Source organism: Nerophis ophidion, linkage group LG05 (assembly GCF_033978795.1).
Source record: "Nerophis ophidion isolate RoL-2023_Sa linkage group LG05, RoL_Noph_v1.0, whole genome shotgun sequence".
NCBI lineage: Eukaryota > Metazoa > Chordata > Actinopteri > Syngnathiformes > Syngnathidae > Nerophis > Nerophis ophidion.
The window spans coordinates 4,919,766-4,934,404 of NC_084615.1; the positions used below are offsets into that span (position 1 = coordinate 4,919,766).

The following is a 14,639-nucleotide window of genomic DNA, read 5'->3' on the forward strand; positions in this document are numbered from 1 at the left end:
CAGAGGTCAATCAGTCATTTTTGCAGTTACAAATTTGAGCAATGCCCCGTAGGCACTCATCCATTAGAAGAAGGCTGCTTGACGTTTTCAGGAAATTGTAACTCCCAAAATTCTTTTTTTGGGGGGAACACAGTTTACCACAATATCAAAACACATTAATCAAGGCGAACACGGACAATTTTGAACTAAATGAATTATGTGTTTAAAGGGAACTGCACTTTTTTTGGAAACCTGTCTATTGTTCACAATCATTGTAACAATAACATATTTTTTTCAGGATTCTAAAGATGATAATAAACACCATTGTACCCTTCAAAAAACAACTTCAAAATCCTCCATAAGCATTTTATACACACTCTGCAAGTCTATATATGATGTAGTAACAGACACATTCATAACAATATGTAACAAGTACAATATTTACCGTATTTTGGTAATTTTATGCATTACTGGAACTTATTCCCTCAGCACATTTATTTCCGTTCCCATAGCGACACACTTCCGACTTCTGGCAACAAATGTGTGTTCGTACTTCCAGAAAAAAACGTGTGTGTGTTGTAATCATTGCAGATTTGATATCAGACAACAAAGATGACCATTTTTGGACAAATAAGGATTCACAACCTTTTTGCACCTGAATATACAGAGGATGAACTGCTGCCTAACGAAGTAAGCATGAAGACGGGGCAAAATGTTGGGAGCAACGCACTTCCGACTTCCATAAACAACTGTGTGTTTGTACTTCTAGAAACAAACGTGTGTTTGTGTGTTCTAATCATGGCAGATTTTGGAACAGACGACGAAGACGACCATTTTTGGACAACTGAGGATTCACAGACATATCTTTTTGCACCTGAATATACAGAGGATGAACTGTTGCCTAACGAAGCAAGCATGAAGACGGGGCGAAACGTTGGGAGCAGACGGAAGTCAAGAGAGTGAGGTCGGCATGACTTAACGGTTAAAATGTGGGACTTGGAGCCAAGCTATGCCGACAGAAATGGTGCTCTTCCCCAAAATCAAACGGAAAAACTCCCCCGGCCAACTTGACCAAGAGTAAAATTCACCATTGTACCCTTCAAAAACAACTTCAAAACCCCCCATAAAGGTTTTATGGACACTCTGCAAGTTTATATATAATGTAGTAACAGACACATTCATAACAATATGTAATGAGTTCAATATTTACCGTGTATTTGTCATTTTATGTCTTACTGGAACTTATTTCCTCAGCACATATATTTCTGTTCCCATAGCAACGCACTTCCGACTTCTGGCAACAACTGTGTGTTCGTACTTTTAAAAACAAACGTGTGTTTGTGTGTTGTAATCATGGCAGATTTGGCAAAAGACAACGAAGACAACCATTTTTGGACAAATAAGGATTCACAACCTTATCTTTTTGCGCCTGAATATACAGAGGATGAACTGCTGCCTAAAGAAGTAAGCATGAAGACGGGGCGAACCGTTGGGAGCAGACGGAAGCCAAGAGAGTGAGGTCGGCATGACTTAACGGTGAAAATGTGGGACTTGGAGCCAAGCTATGCCGACAGAAATGGTGCTCTTCCCCAAAATTAAACGGAAAAACTCCCCCGGCCAACTTGACCAAGAGTAAAATTCACCATTGTACCCTTCAAAACCCCCCATAAAGGTTTTATGGACACTCTGCAAGTTTATATATAATGTAGTAACAGACACATTCATAACAATATGTAATAAGTTCAATATTTACCGTGTATTTGTCATTTTATGTCTTACTGGAACTTATTTCCTCAGCATATTTATTTCCGTTCCCATAGCAACGCACTTCCGACTTCCGGCAACAACTGGGTGTTCGTACTTCCAGAAACAAACGTGTGTGTGTTGTAATCATGGCAGATTTTGGAACAGACAACGAAGACGACCATTTTTGGACAAATGAGGATTCACAGACATATCTTTTTGGGCCTGAATATACAGAGGATGAACTGCTTCCTAAAGAAGTGAGCATGAAGATAGGTTGAAAGGTTGGGAGCAGACGGAAGTCAAGAGAGTGAGGTCGGCATGACTTAATGGTGAAAATGTGGGACTTGGAGCCAAGCTATGCCGACAGAAATGGTGCTCTTCCCCAAAATCAAACGGAAAAACTCCCCCGGCCAGCTTGACCAAGAGTAAAATTCACCATTGTACCCTTCAAAAACAACTTCAAAACCCCCCATAAAGGTTTCATTGACACTGCAAGTTTATATATAATGTAGTAACAGATACATTCATAACAATATGTAATAAGTTCAATATTTACCGTGTATTTGTCATTTTATGTCTTACTGGAACTTATTTTCTCAGCACATTTATTTCTGTTCCCATAGCAACGCACTTCCGACTTCCGGCAAGAAATGTGTTCGTTCTTTTAAAACAAACGTGTCTTTGTGTGTTGTAATCATGGCAGATTTGGCAACAGACAACGAAGACGACCATTTTTGGACAAATGAGGATTCACAGACATATCTTTTTGTGCCTGAATATACAGAGGATGAACTGCTACCTAAAGAAGCGAGCACGGAGACAGGGTGAAATGTTGGGAGCAGACGGAAGCCGAGAGAGTGAGGTCGGTGAGACTTTACGGTGTAAATGTGGAAGCTATGCCGACTGAAATGGTGTTCTTCCCCAAAATCAACAGGAAAAACTTCCCTGGCCAATTTGACAAAGAGCCCACTGCTGCCCCTCGCCTCCCAGGGGGTGATCAGGGGGATGGGTGAAATGCAGAAGACAAATTTCACCACTGGAATAAGCAGGGGCGTCCATGAAAAAGACGGCGCTTGGATGGCAGTATTTGTTGTTCCAAAACCTGAATGTACTTTTCAGCATTAATGGTGCCTTCACAGATGTGTAAGTTACCCATGCCTTGGGCACTAATGCACCCCCATACCATCACACATGCTGGCTTTTCAACTTTGCCTCGATAACAGTCTGGAGCATGGGTGTCAAACTCTGGCCCGCCGTGTAATTTAATTTGGCCCTTGAGGCAATATCAAATCAACATTAGAGCTGGCCCGCCGGTGTTATACAGCGTCGGTGCTGCTGTAACACCGCATTCACCGCTAATACTCATACTTGTCAACCCTTCTAATTTTCCCAGTAGACTCCCGAAGTTCAGTGCCCCTCCCGAAAATCTCCCGAATTTCTACCGATTTCCACCTGGACAACTATATCGAGGGCGTGCATTTAAGGCACTGCCTTAAGCGTTCTCTACAACCTGTCTTCACGTCCGCTTTTCCTCCATACTAACGTGTCACATAATATTTGTGCCTTTTACACACACACACAAGTGAATGCAAGCATACTTGGTCAACAGTCATACAGGTCACACAGAGGGTGGCCGTATAAACAACTATAACACTGTTACAAATATGCGCCACACTGTGAACCCACACTAAACAAGAATGACAAACACATTTCAGGTGAACATCCGCACCGTAACACAACAGAACAAATACCCAGAACCCCTTGCAGCGCTAACTCTTCCGGGAAACTTCCAGCAAACTGACCAATAATTAAAGTTTTATTCATGCATTTTCTCTTGCTATTTCAAGGCTTGAATGATTGGTTCATTCATTATTGTTATTTTATTTTCAAATTTACTATCAGCCTGTGGAAAAATGTTTGTATTTACCTCAGAAGATTGCAAATAGAAAAAAAGGCATTACATTTTTATTTAAATTTTATTTGATATGCCATTGATATTCTTTTAATTATTATTATTATTATTTGAAACTGGATTTTGCATGTCACTAAAGTTACATAAGCCTTGCTTGTTCAATATTTAATGCAAAACTTGTTTGGGTCCCTATTAAAAGATTAAGTTGTTCAACCTTGGCCCGCGGCTTTGTTCCGTTTAAAATTTTGGCCCACTCTGTATTATGAGTTTGACACCCCTGGTCTGGAGGGTCCGCTTCTCCTTTGGTCCCATGTCTAATATTTCCAAAAAACAATTTGACCACAGAACACTTTTCCACTTTGCATCAGTCCATCTTAGATGATCTCGGGCGCAGAGAAGCCGGCGGCGTTTCTGGATGTTGTTGATAAATGGCTTTCGCTTTGGATAGTAGAGCTTTAACTTGCACTTACAGATGTAGCGACGAACTGTATTTAGCGACGGTGGTTTTCTGAAGAGTTCCTTAGCCCATGTGGTGATATCCTTTAGAGATTGATGTTGGTTTTTGATACAGTCCCGTCTGAGGGATCATTCAATGTTGGTTTCTGGCCATGCTGCTTACGTGGAGTGATATTTCCAGATTATGTTTGTATATAAATATGCATTTTAAAGGCTAATTGGTTGTTAATATTAACTTACATTGACATTAACTAACATTGTCCGGGTTTTATTGGATGCATTTTCAAAGTGATTTTGCCACCTAAGGATTGTGACCGATGGGCAAAATTATAAAGAAAGTGAAGTTCGCCTTCACAATACAATGGGATTATGCGGGTATAAATAGAGTCGCTCACAGGCAACTGACCCTTGTTTTATAGACTGCTGAGTGTGTATCTTAGTCTAGTCTTTAGTAACCCCAGCATATGACTTCCTCTTTCAGCGCACCCAAAAACCAACTCGACAAACTTAATACATGCATGGAATTATTCAGATGGCCTTGTTTGTTTGTGGCTTGAAGTTAATAAACTGCAACTAACATAATGGGGAGGGAAAAAAATCAATTTCTATTCACCCCATAACTTATTTCAATCAATCAATCAATGTTTATTTATATAGCCCCAAATCACAAATGTCTCAAAGGACTGCACAAATCATTACGACTACAACATCCTCGGAAGAACCCACAAAAGGGCAAGGAAAACTCACACCCAGTGGGTAGGGAGAATTCACCTCCAGTGGGACGCCAGTGACAATGCTGACTATGAGAAACCTTGGAGAGGACCTCAGATGTGGGCAACCCCCCCTCTCTAGGGGACCGAAAGCAATGGATGTCGAGCGGGTCTAACATGATACTGTGAAAGTTCAATCCATAGTGGCTCCAACACAGCCGCGAGAGTTCAGTTCAAAGCGGATCCAAGACAGCAGCGAGAGTCCCGTCCACAGGAAACCATCTCAAGCGGAGGCGGATCAGCAGCGTAGAGATGTCCCCAACCGATACACATCCTGGGTCTCGACTCTGGACAGCCAGTACTTCATCCATGGTCATCGGACCGGACCCCCTTGTGGAGGGGGGGGACATAGGAGAAAGAAAAGAAGCGGCAGATCAACTGGTCTAAAAAGGAGGTCTATTTAAAGGCTAGAGTATACAGATGAGTTTTAAGGTGAGACTTAAATGCTTCTACTGAGGTAGCATCTCGAACTGTTACCGGGAGGGCATTCCTTTGAATCATTGTTTTTTTCCCCCAGCTAGAGGCTAAACACTTCTCTAAACATGGAGGAAAGAACAATACCTGATCAACTGATTAGTCTTGCTGATTGGTTTTTGGTGGCAATAGAGATTCATGTCAAAATTCACAAATAACAAGAAGAAGAAAAAAAAAAATCAACAAAACACGTCGACTTCAAGCCTTTGAAAAATGCTGCCATTAGGTCTTGGAGTTGGAAATTATTTATGGCATTGTCGAAACAGAAGAAAGCGAGCGTTATTGATAAACAACAGCCTTCAAAATACATTTTGTCATTAAAATGTCTTGTAAAAAACACACAATGAAGCCTAAAGCACTGCAAATCATATATCCAGAGAATAGTGCTTGATACCGTGGTAGAGCGCAATATGTAGGTGTGGGAAAAATCACAAGACTGCTTCATCTCTACAGAACTGTTTCATGAGGGGTTCCCTCAATCATCAGGAGAATTTAATGGAAGCATTCACATACAATGGTATGAACTCGTTTGGAGTTTCCTCCTCTCCCAGCTTGCTAGCCTCAACCTGAACCTTGGTATTTACCGTGATGATGGACTAGCAGTGTGCCGCGCCTCGCCAAGGAGCAGCGAGAATACCAAGAAGCGCATATGCCAAATCTTCAAAGAAAACGGCCTACGGATCACGATTGAAGCCAACAAGCAAACCGTCAACTTCCTCGACATCACTTTCAACCTGAGAATTAACAGCTACCAACCATTCACGAAACCCAACACAACACTCCAATACGTTTACCGTGACAACAACCACCCACCCACCACCACGAAAAGAATACCTACCGGGATTAATGAAAGGCTATCGATGCTGTCATTTAGCAAAGCTGAATTCGACCAAGCAAGCCCCCCGTACCAGAAAGCACTTGATGAAAGCGGATACAACTTCACCCTCACCTATGAACCCACGCCAGGAAACCAACCAAAAAAGAGCAGAAATCAAAACAACATCATCTGGCACAGCCCGCCATTCAGCAAAAACGTCTCAACCAATATCGGCCACAAGTTCCTCACTCTGATTGACAAACACTTCCCCAAAGGCAACACCCTAAGAAAAATATTCAACAAGAACAACATTAAATGAAGCTACAGCTGTATGAATAACATACAACAAATCATTTCAAACCACAACAAAGCAATTGCAAAAGGACTGCCTACCCCCAGACTAAACGACTCTGAAACCAATAAGGAATGTAACTGTCGCAAGAAACCTGATTGCCCTCTCAACGGAGGGTGCTTACAGACATCAGTCGTTTACCAAGCAAAGGTAACACGCAAGGACATTGACACATCCGACACGTACGTAGGATTTACCGAAGGAGCGTTTAAAACCAGATGGAATAATCACAAGGCCTCCTTTGGAAACCAGACTTTGCGGAATTCTACAGAACTCAGCATACACATTTGGAACCTCAAAGACAATAATGTTGAATATTCAATAACATGGCAAATTCTTGCATCCAGAAAACCCTACAACAGTGGTAATAAAAGATGCAACCTATTCTTAAAAGAGAAACTGTTTATTATATATCACCCAGATCTGTCATCCCTCAACAAGCGCAGTGAAATCATTTCAACATGCCGCCACGGACGGAAACACCTCCTAGGTAACACATGAGCCAATCACCACACCCTACGCCTGCTTGTACCCACCCACTCTGTGCCCTATATAAACCATTGTATGTGAATGCTTCCATTAAAATCTCCTGATGATTGAGGGAACCCCTCATGAAACAGTTCTGTAGAGATGAAGTAGTCTTGTGATTTTTCCCACACCTACATATATAAATATATATATATATATATACACTCTGCAACTCTATATATAATGTAGTAACAGAGACATTCATAACAATATGTATTAAGTTCAAAATATACTGTGTATTGGTAATTTTATGCTTTACTGTAACTTATTTCCTCAGCACATGTATTTCCGTTCCCATAGCAAAGCACTTCTGATTCCTGGCAACAAATGTGTGTTCGTACTTCCAAAACAACTGAATTCCGAAGACGTCTGCTCCCTCACGCTGCTGCTGCTCTTCGCCTACTGCTCGGAAGAAAGCAAGAACTTGACTCGGTAAAAGAAACAACGTGAGTGAGGCTCCCTGTACCCTTCTCATGGATAAGTTGGCCCTATTAGAGAACTGGTTCCACCAGTTAGAGCAGAGTAATTTTGTAACTTTTGCGAGTGTTAGCTGTTTGTAGTATTTTTTTTTCCTACATTTAAAACGTTGCTTTGGTGAAAATTTTGCACAGCGTTTGTTATACAGACCGTTTTTGACTGCCTGCGGAAACAAGCTGTTTTGAGCAGGACAGTTCTTAGACGCGTATTAAAGTGTTAGCTGTTTATATTAGAGACAGTTGTAGAGACAGTTTCGGCTGTCTCTGCAACAGCTGAAACTTCCTCTGGCCCTGGCAGCCATGTTTGCGGTTTTTGATATAGTTCCTGATTAATATTCTCACATTACAATTGTATTCCAATTTTGGTCAACATAAATGTGAACAACTACTGTTTTCAGCAACCACCTATGTACTGTATGTATCTGCCAGAGACTGACCCAAAGCAAACGGGAACTAAAGAAACTCCAGAATAAAGGCTTAAAGCAGGGGATCTCAAACTCAATTTAACTGGGGGCCACTGGATGCAGAAACTGGGTGAGGCTGGGCCGCAAGAAAAGATTTCTTTAAAAAATCTAACATGCACTTTTTAATGAATTCACCTTTTTTGAATGGCTTTCCCGCCCTAGCAACATACTTGTCAACTCTTGCGATCTTTCCGGGAAACACCCGAATATCAATGTCTCTCCCGACAATCTCCCGGGGCAATCATTCTCCCGGTTTTCACCCGGACAACAATATTGAGGGCGTGCCGTGATGGCACTGCCTCTAGCGTCCTCTACAACCTGCCGTCTTGTCCGCTTTTCCACCATACAAACAGTGTGCCGGCCCAGTCACATATTGTATGAGGCTTCTGCAGACCCACGGAAGTGACTGCAAGACTTGATGAACAGACACACAGGTCACACTGTGGGTGGCCGTATAAACAACTTTATCACTGTTACAAATATGTGAACCCACACCAAACAATATTGACAAACACATTTTGGGAAAAACATCCGCACTATAACACAACCTAAACACACCAGAACAAATACCCAGAATCCAATGCAGCCCAAACTCTTCCGGGCTACAATAGGGGTCTGCGGTGTATATTATCGCCCAGAAGAGTTAGGGCTGCATTGGATTCTGGGTATTTGTTCTATTGTGTCTATGTTGTGTTTTGGTGCGGATGTTCTCCCGAAATGTGTTTATCATTCTGGTTTGGTGTGGGTTCACAGTGTGGCGCATATTTGTAACAGTAAACGGCCACCCTCAGTGTGACCTGTATAGCTGTTGATCAAGTAGGTCTTGCAGTCACTTCCGTGGGTCTGCAGAAGCCTCTTACAATATGTGACTGGGCCGGCACACTGTTTGTATGGTGGAAAAGCGGACGAGACGGCAGGTTGTAGAGGACGCTAGAGGCAGTGCCATCACGGCACGCCCTTAATATTGTTGTCCGGGTGAAAACCGGGAGAATGATTGCCCCGGGAGACTGTCGGGAGGGGCATTGATATTCGGGTGTTTCCCGGAAAGATCGCGAGAGTTGACAAGTATGTTGTTAGGGCGGGAAAGCCATTCAAAGGTGAATCCTTTTGTTCATTCCCGGGGGATCGGAAGGAATCGAACCTCCGTAAAATGGTTTCAAGACCATCCGGGTAAAGAATGCAAAAAAAGTCCCTCTATTTGATGGAAGTCAGAGGAAAAAAAGCTGGCAATATGACAGAGTGTTCGGGAGGGTTAACCCACATTTTTGGGGCATGGGCCCAAAAGCTTAATTAGCTGACTTTTCATTAAAAAGTGCATGTTAGATTTTTTTAAGAAATCTTTTCTTGCGGCCCAGCATCACCCAGTTTCTGCATCCAGTGGCCCCCAGGTAAATTGAGTTTGAGACCCCTAGTTTACGTTGTAGATTGTCACTGAAGGCATCAAAACTATGAATGAACACATGTGTTCTTTCATAGTGTTTACACTCACAAATCAACACAACCCCAGTCCTACATATTCTTAGCAGACTGTATCTCAAAGGGCTGCTCGATGAAGCTAATAGCCTGCTGAGGTGGACATGATGTAATAACAGAAGACAGCTGCAATAATAGTGCAGTAACATTCCTAAGAAGCTCGATTGTGGTTTGTTTAATAACCCCGCCTCGACCCACAGAACACGGCTCCCCTTCCTGATTGTTCTAAAAGGGAAACGAAACAATCTGCATTAGTCAACAACCGCGGGGGGGGGGGACCTCTTAGTGTTGGAAGGGAATACAAACAAGCCAGTGATTTAAAACAATCTGAGAACACGAGTAATTGTTCAAGCCCAGATATGTTTTTGTTCAGTGTGTTCAAAACTGTAATTTATCCTAATGACTATGATCTAACCAAGATTATAGATCAACTAACAGAGTAATGTGAGAACCAAATAATCCGTCCATTATGTTAATTAAAAGAGCATGGAACTAAAAGAACAAGATTTTTTAAAGACTGAAGAACATTTATTTTTAGTTGTTTCATTTACAAAAACAAATCACGCCTCATTATGTTATAACCAGATTTGTGGGGAAACATGAATAGTTTGAAGACATGTTTTACTTATTCCTTTAGGCCAGGGGTGCCCATTACGTCGATCGCGAGCTACCAGTCGACCGCGGGGGGTGTGTCAGTCGATCTCTTTTGATCAGAAGGAGCTGGCATGGACTTCATTTATAAGTAAAAGTAAGACCATAATAACGTTTTTTTTTTTATTAAATGGGCTTTTCATGATGGTATCCTTACATCACACTCAAATTGATAAGCGCAGGCCTAAATATACCGCATGCCTTTGGTAAGCGCCGGAGTGAGAAGAGGTTTTAAATTAAATAGTGCCCGGCGGTACAATACGGTACATCATAACCATAATAACATGTTAAAAAAGGAAAATTGAAGCCCAAAGCTTGTCAAATACATTTATCTTCCTTTCACTATAATTGTATCACCGACTGGCTAACATAGACAGAAATAAAGGTCATAAACATAAGTGTAAAAAACCCACAATACTGTATTATACTAGCACATTTCCTGAAAACTATGGATGCGGAGCCATATTTTGTACATTCTATTTATTTTGTCAGAGTTACAGGAGCGCTCTCCTATTATTAAGGACCATCTGCAAAACATTGAGTCTCTCTGACAAAGGATTAACAAAAGAGGACCTAAAATGGAACCTTGAGGAACACCACTACAAAAACTACCGAAGTTGAACAAATGACTACTGACTGCAGCTGAAGTAAACAAGCTAGAGCAGGGGTGCCCATTACGTCGATCGCGAGCTACCAGTCGACCGCGGGGGGTGTGTCAGTCGATCTCCAGCCATGCTTTTAAAAAAAATAGACCTAAAAATGAGTGATCATCAATCTTCACCAAGACGTCACTTAAATGACATTCACGGTACCGGAGGGTCTTGTGAGATGACGCTGGCTGCTGCAAGATCATTATTATGAAAATATGACCGAGAGGAAGGCGAGAAACACTTTTTATTTCAACAGACTCTCGCGCCGTACCTTCCGTCAAAACTCTAAAGGCCGACTGCACATTTCCTATCTTCACAATAAAAGCCCTGCTTCATGCTGCCTGCGCTAACTAAATACAGAGTCTCGGAAAACTGGCGTGCACAAGCGATCCCTCAGAAAGCTGGCGTGCACAAGTGATGTGAAGCAGGGCTTTTATTGTGAAGATAGGAAATGTGCAGTCGGCCTTTAGAGTTTTGACGGAAGGGACGGCGCATTGTTTGGTCCGCACATTTTACCGGCGATGCAAACGCAGCTATTCATAGCCATGCTATGGCTATGAATAGCGTCAATAGCTATTCGCTCAATAGCTTCAGTTTCTTCTTCAATACTTTCATACTCCAACCATCCGTTTCAATACATGCGTAATCTGTTGAATCGCTTAAGCCACTGAAATCCGAGTCTGAATCCGAGCTAATGTCGCTATATCTTGCTGTGGTATTCCCATTGTTTGTTTACATTGGCAGCACTGTGTGACGTCACAGGGAAATGGATAGTCGCATCGCAAATAGCGAAAATCAAGCACTTTATAGCTTTTTTTTAGGTATATTCCGGGACCGGTAAAATTTTGAAAAAGGCTTCAAAAAATACAATAAACCACTGGGAACTGATTTTTATTGTTTTTAACCCTTTTGAAATTGTGATAGTGTTCCCCTTTAATATACCGTAGCTGCGTGTGTCAAATATGAGTCATTGAATGACTCCCGCCTCCTGGTGGTAGAGGGCGCTAGTGATCCGTCTTGCAACTAAATACAGAGTCTCGGAAAGCTGGCGTGCACAAGTGATGTGCACGCCAGCTTTCCGAGACTCTTATTTTGTTAGTGCAGGCAGCATGAAGCAGGGTTTTTATTGTGAAGATAGGAAATGTGCTGTCGGCCTTTAGAGTTTTGACGGAAGGGACGGCGTGAAAGTCTGTTGAAATAAAAAGTGTTTCTCGCCTTCCTCTCTGTCATTTTTTCATAATAATGAACTGGCAGCAGCCAGCGTCATCTCACAAGACCCTCGGGTGCCGTGAATGTCAATCAAGCAAGCTACGGAATTTGCCGCCAATGTTTTTCTTGTAAAGTGTATGGAAGCTGGATGAATTAGATGCCAAAAACCAACCACTTTCATGTGGTATTGTACAGAAAGGACCACTTTTTTTCTCCTCCATTTGAAAATGTGGGCGTTATCATCATTACTGTCTGATTCCAATCAATGCAAGTCATCAGAATCAGGTAATACACCAACTTATATTCTTGTCTTTGTGAAAGAAAGACATCTATATGTGTTACACATGCTTGTATTATCATTAAACACATTTAACTTGTTTACAAAAATGTCTCTTTCATAAATAAATAAATATAAATGATATATATAAATGAGGTAGATCCCCTCGAGTTGGTCAATTGAAAAGTAGCTCGCCTGCAGAAAAAGTGTGGGCACCCCTGCTTTAGGCCCTTTTCTTTTTCAATAAATATCATTTTTTTAAGGAAAATAAGAGCGGTGTATTTGTGACAGGGTTAGGGTTGCAAAGGGGTGGAAAATTTCCGGTACATTTCCGGAAACTTTCCGGAAATTTTGAAAATATTTACCATTTTTGGGATTATTCAAAGTTGGACACCGTCAATGGGAATATATGGGGAATAATAATGATATGGGCACTTGTCTATATGCTGCTGCATCTTTTTGACGTAGCTCATTGCACAGTATTTGCAAATGTACACCGCTTACATTGCTTGGAGTGAAATGTCTCCACACATCAGATCAAATATATTTACCCCAGTAATATCATCAAAACTTACCAGACTGGATGAAGTCCTTGGGCTCAAATACTAGTGTGGCCTTAATAGCTGTGTTGCAGTGTGTTATCTGCGCATGTGATGGAGGAATGCACAGTGTAGGGTTGAAATTTGACTGAATTTGCATTAAATCAGGTTGATTTAGCTAGTAGTCATGCTGCAAGATCTAGCATGTTGCATTCAATGTTTATTCCCATTAAATCCCAGTAATTCACATCTATTCCCTTTAATTCCCATGGAAAGTTTCCAACTTTGAATATTCCCGGAATTTTGCAACCCAGACAGGATGTAAATTTAGTTACTAGCAGAATACAGTGATTGTAAGTAGAGTTTTGATCGATTGATTGATTGAGACTTTTATTAGTAGATTGCACAGTACAGTACATATTCCGTACAATTGACCACTAAATGGTAACACCCCAATAAGTTTTTCAACTTGTTTAAGTCGGGGTCCACGTAAATCAATTCATGGTCACCTGCACTGGCTTCCTGTGCACTTAAGATGTGACTTTAAGGTTTTACTACTTACGTATAAAATACTACACGGTCTAGCTCCATCCTATCTTGCCGATTGTATTGTACCATATGTCCCGGCAAGAAATCTGCGTTCAAAAGACTCTGGCTTATTAGTGATTCCCAAAGTCCAAAAAAAGTCTGCGGGCTATAGAGCGTTTTCATTTCGGGCTCCAGTACTCTGGAATGCCCTCCCGGTAAAAGTTCGAGATGCCACCACAGTAGAAGCATTTAAGTCTCACCTTAAAACTCATTTGTATACTCTAGCCTTTAAATAGACTCCCTTTTTAGACCAGTTGATCTGCCGTTTCTTTTCTTTTTCTCCTATGTCCCACTCTCCCTTGTGGAGGGGGTCCGGTCCGATCCGGTGGCCATGTACTGCTTGCCTGTGTATCGGCTGGGGACATCTCTGCGCTGCTGATCCGCCTCCTCTTGGGATGGTTTCCTTCTGACTCCGCTGTGAACGGGACTCTCGCTGCTGTGTTGGATCCGCTTTGGACTGGACTCTCGCGACTGTGTTGGATCCATTATGGATTGAACTTTCACAGTATCATGTTAGACCCGCTCGACATCCATTGCTTTCCTCCTCTCCAAGGTTCTCATAGTCATCATTGTCACCGACGTCCCACTGGGTGTGAGTTTTCCTTGCCCTTATGTGGGCCTACCGAGGATGTCGTAGTGGTTTGTGCAGCCCTTTGAGACACTAGTGATTTAGGGATATATAAGTAAACATTGATTGATTGATGGTAAAGTAGTGAGTAAGCTCTTGAGTTGTATTACTATGTTATCTTATATTCGCAATCTTAAAAATCGTTATTGTTAATGGCAACGGTAAAGCATGGTTATTTGTATTGTATGGAGCTAATGTTATTGTAATGCCAGCATTAATGAGAGCCATTGTAGTACTGGAGGGCTCCAGCAGGGGGCGCGTTGTGCAGGAAGCTTTAAAGGCCTATTGTAATGAGATTTTCTTATTTAAACGGGGATAGCAGGTCCATTCTATGTGTCATACTTGATCATTTTGCGATATTGCCATATGTTTGCTGAAAGGCACATTCAATGGGGGTCTGGCGGCAGACACTTTCACATCTTCGGGCCGGTGGTGCAACTTGAATCCCTCCCTGTTAGTGTTGTTACACCCTCCGACAACACACCTACGAGGCATGATGTCTCCAAGGTTCCAAAAAATAGTCAAAAAAAACGGAAAATAACAGAGCTGAGACCCGGTGTTTGTAATGTGTTGAAAATGAAAATGGTGGCTGTGTTACCTCGGCGACGTCAATCGCCTCCAGCGCGATAAACAGAAAGGCGTTTAATTCG

General features: G+C 41.9%; 1 long non-coding RNA gene across 1 annotated transcript in view; it reads left to right on the plus strand.

Annotated features, from left to right (window-relative positions):
• Positions 1-14,639, plus strand: part of LOC133552531 (uncharacterized) — a 73,921-nt gene that overhangs the window by 34,978 nt on the left and 24,304 nt on the right. The window contains exons 5-8 of the long non-coding RNA XR_009806727.1: positions 571-669; positions 785-2,202; positions 2,429-2,587; positions 2,660-2,868. This is a non-coding gene — a long non-coding RNA (uncharacterized LOC133552531). The remainder of the gene's footprint in view (positions 1-570; positions 670-784; positions 2,203-2,428; positions 2,588-2,659; positions 2,869-14,639) is intronic.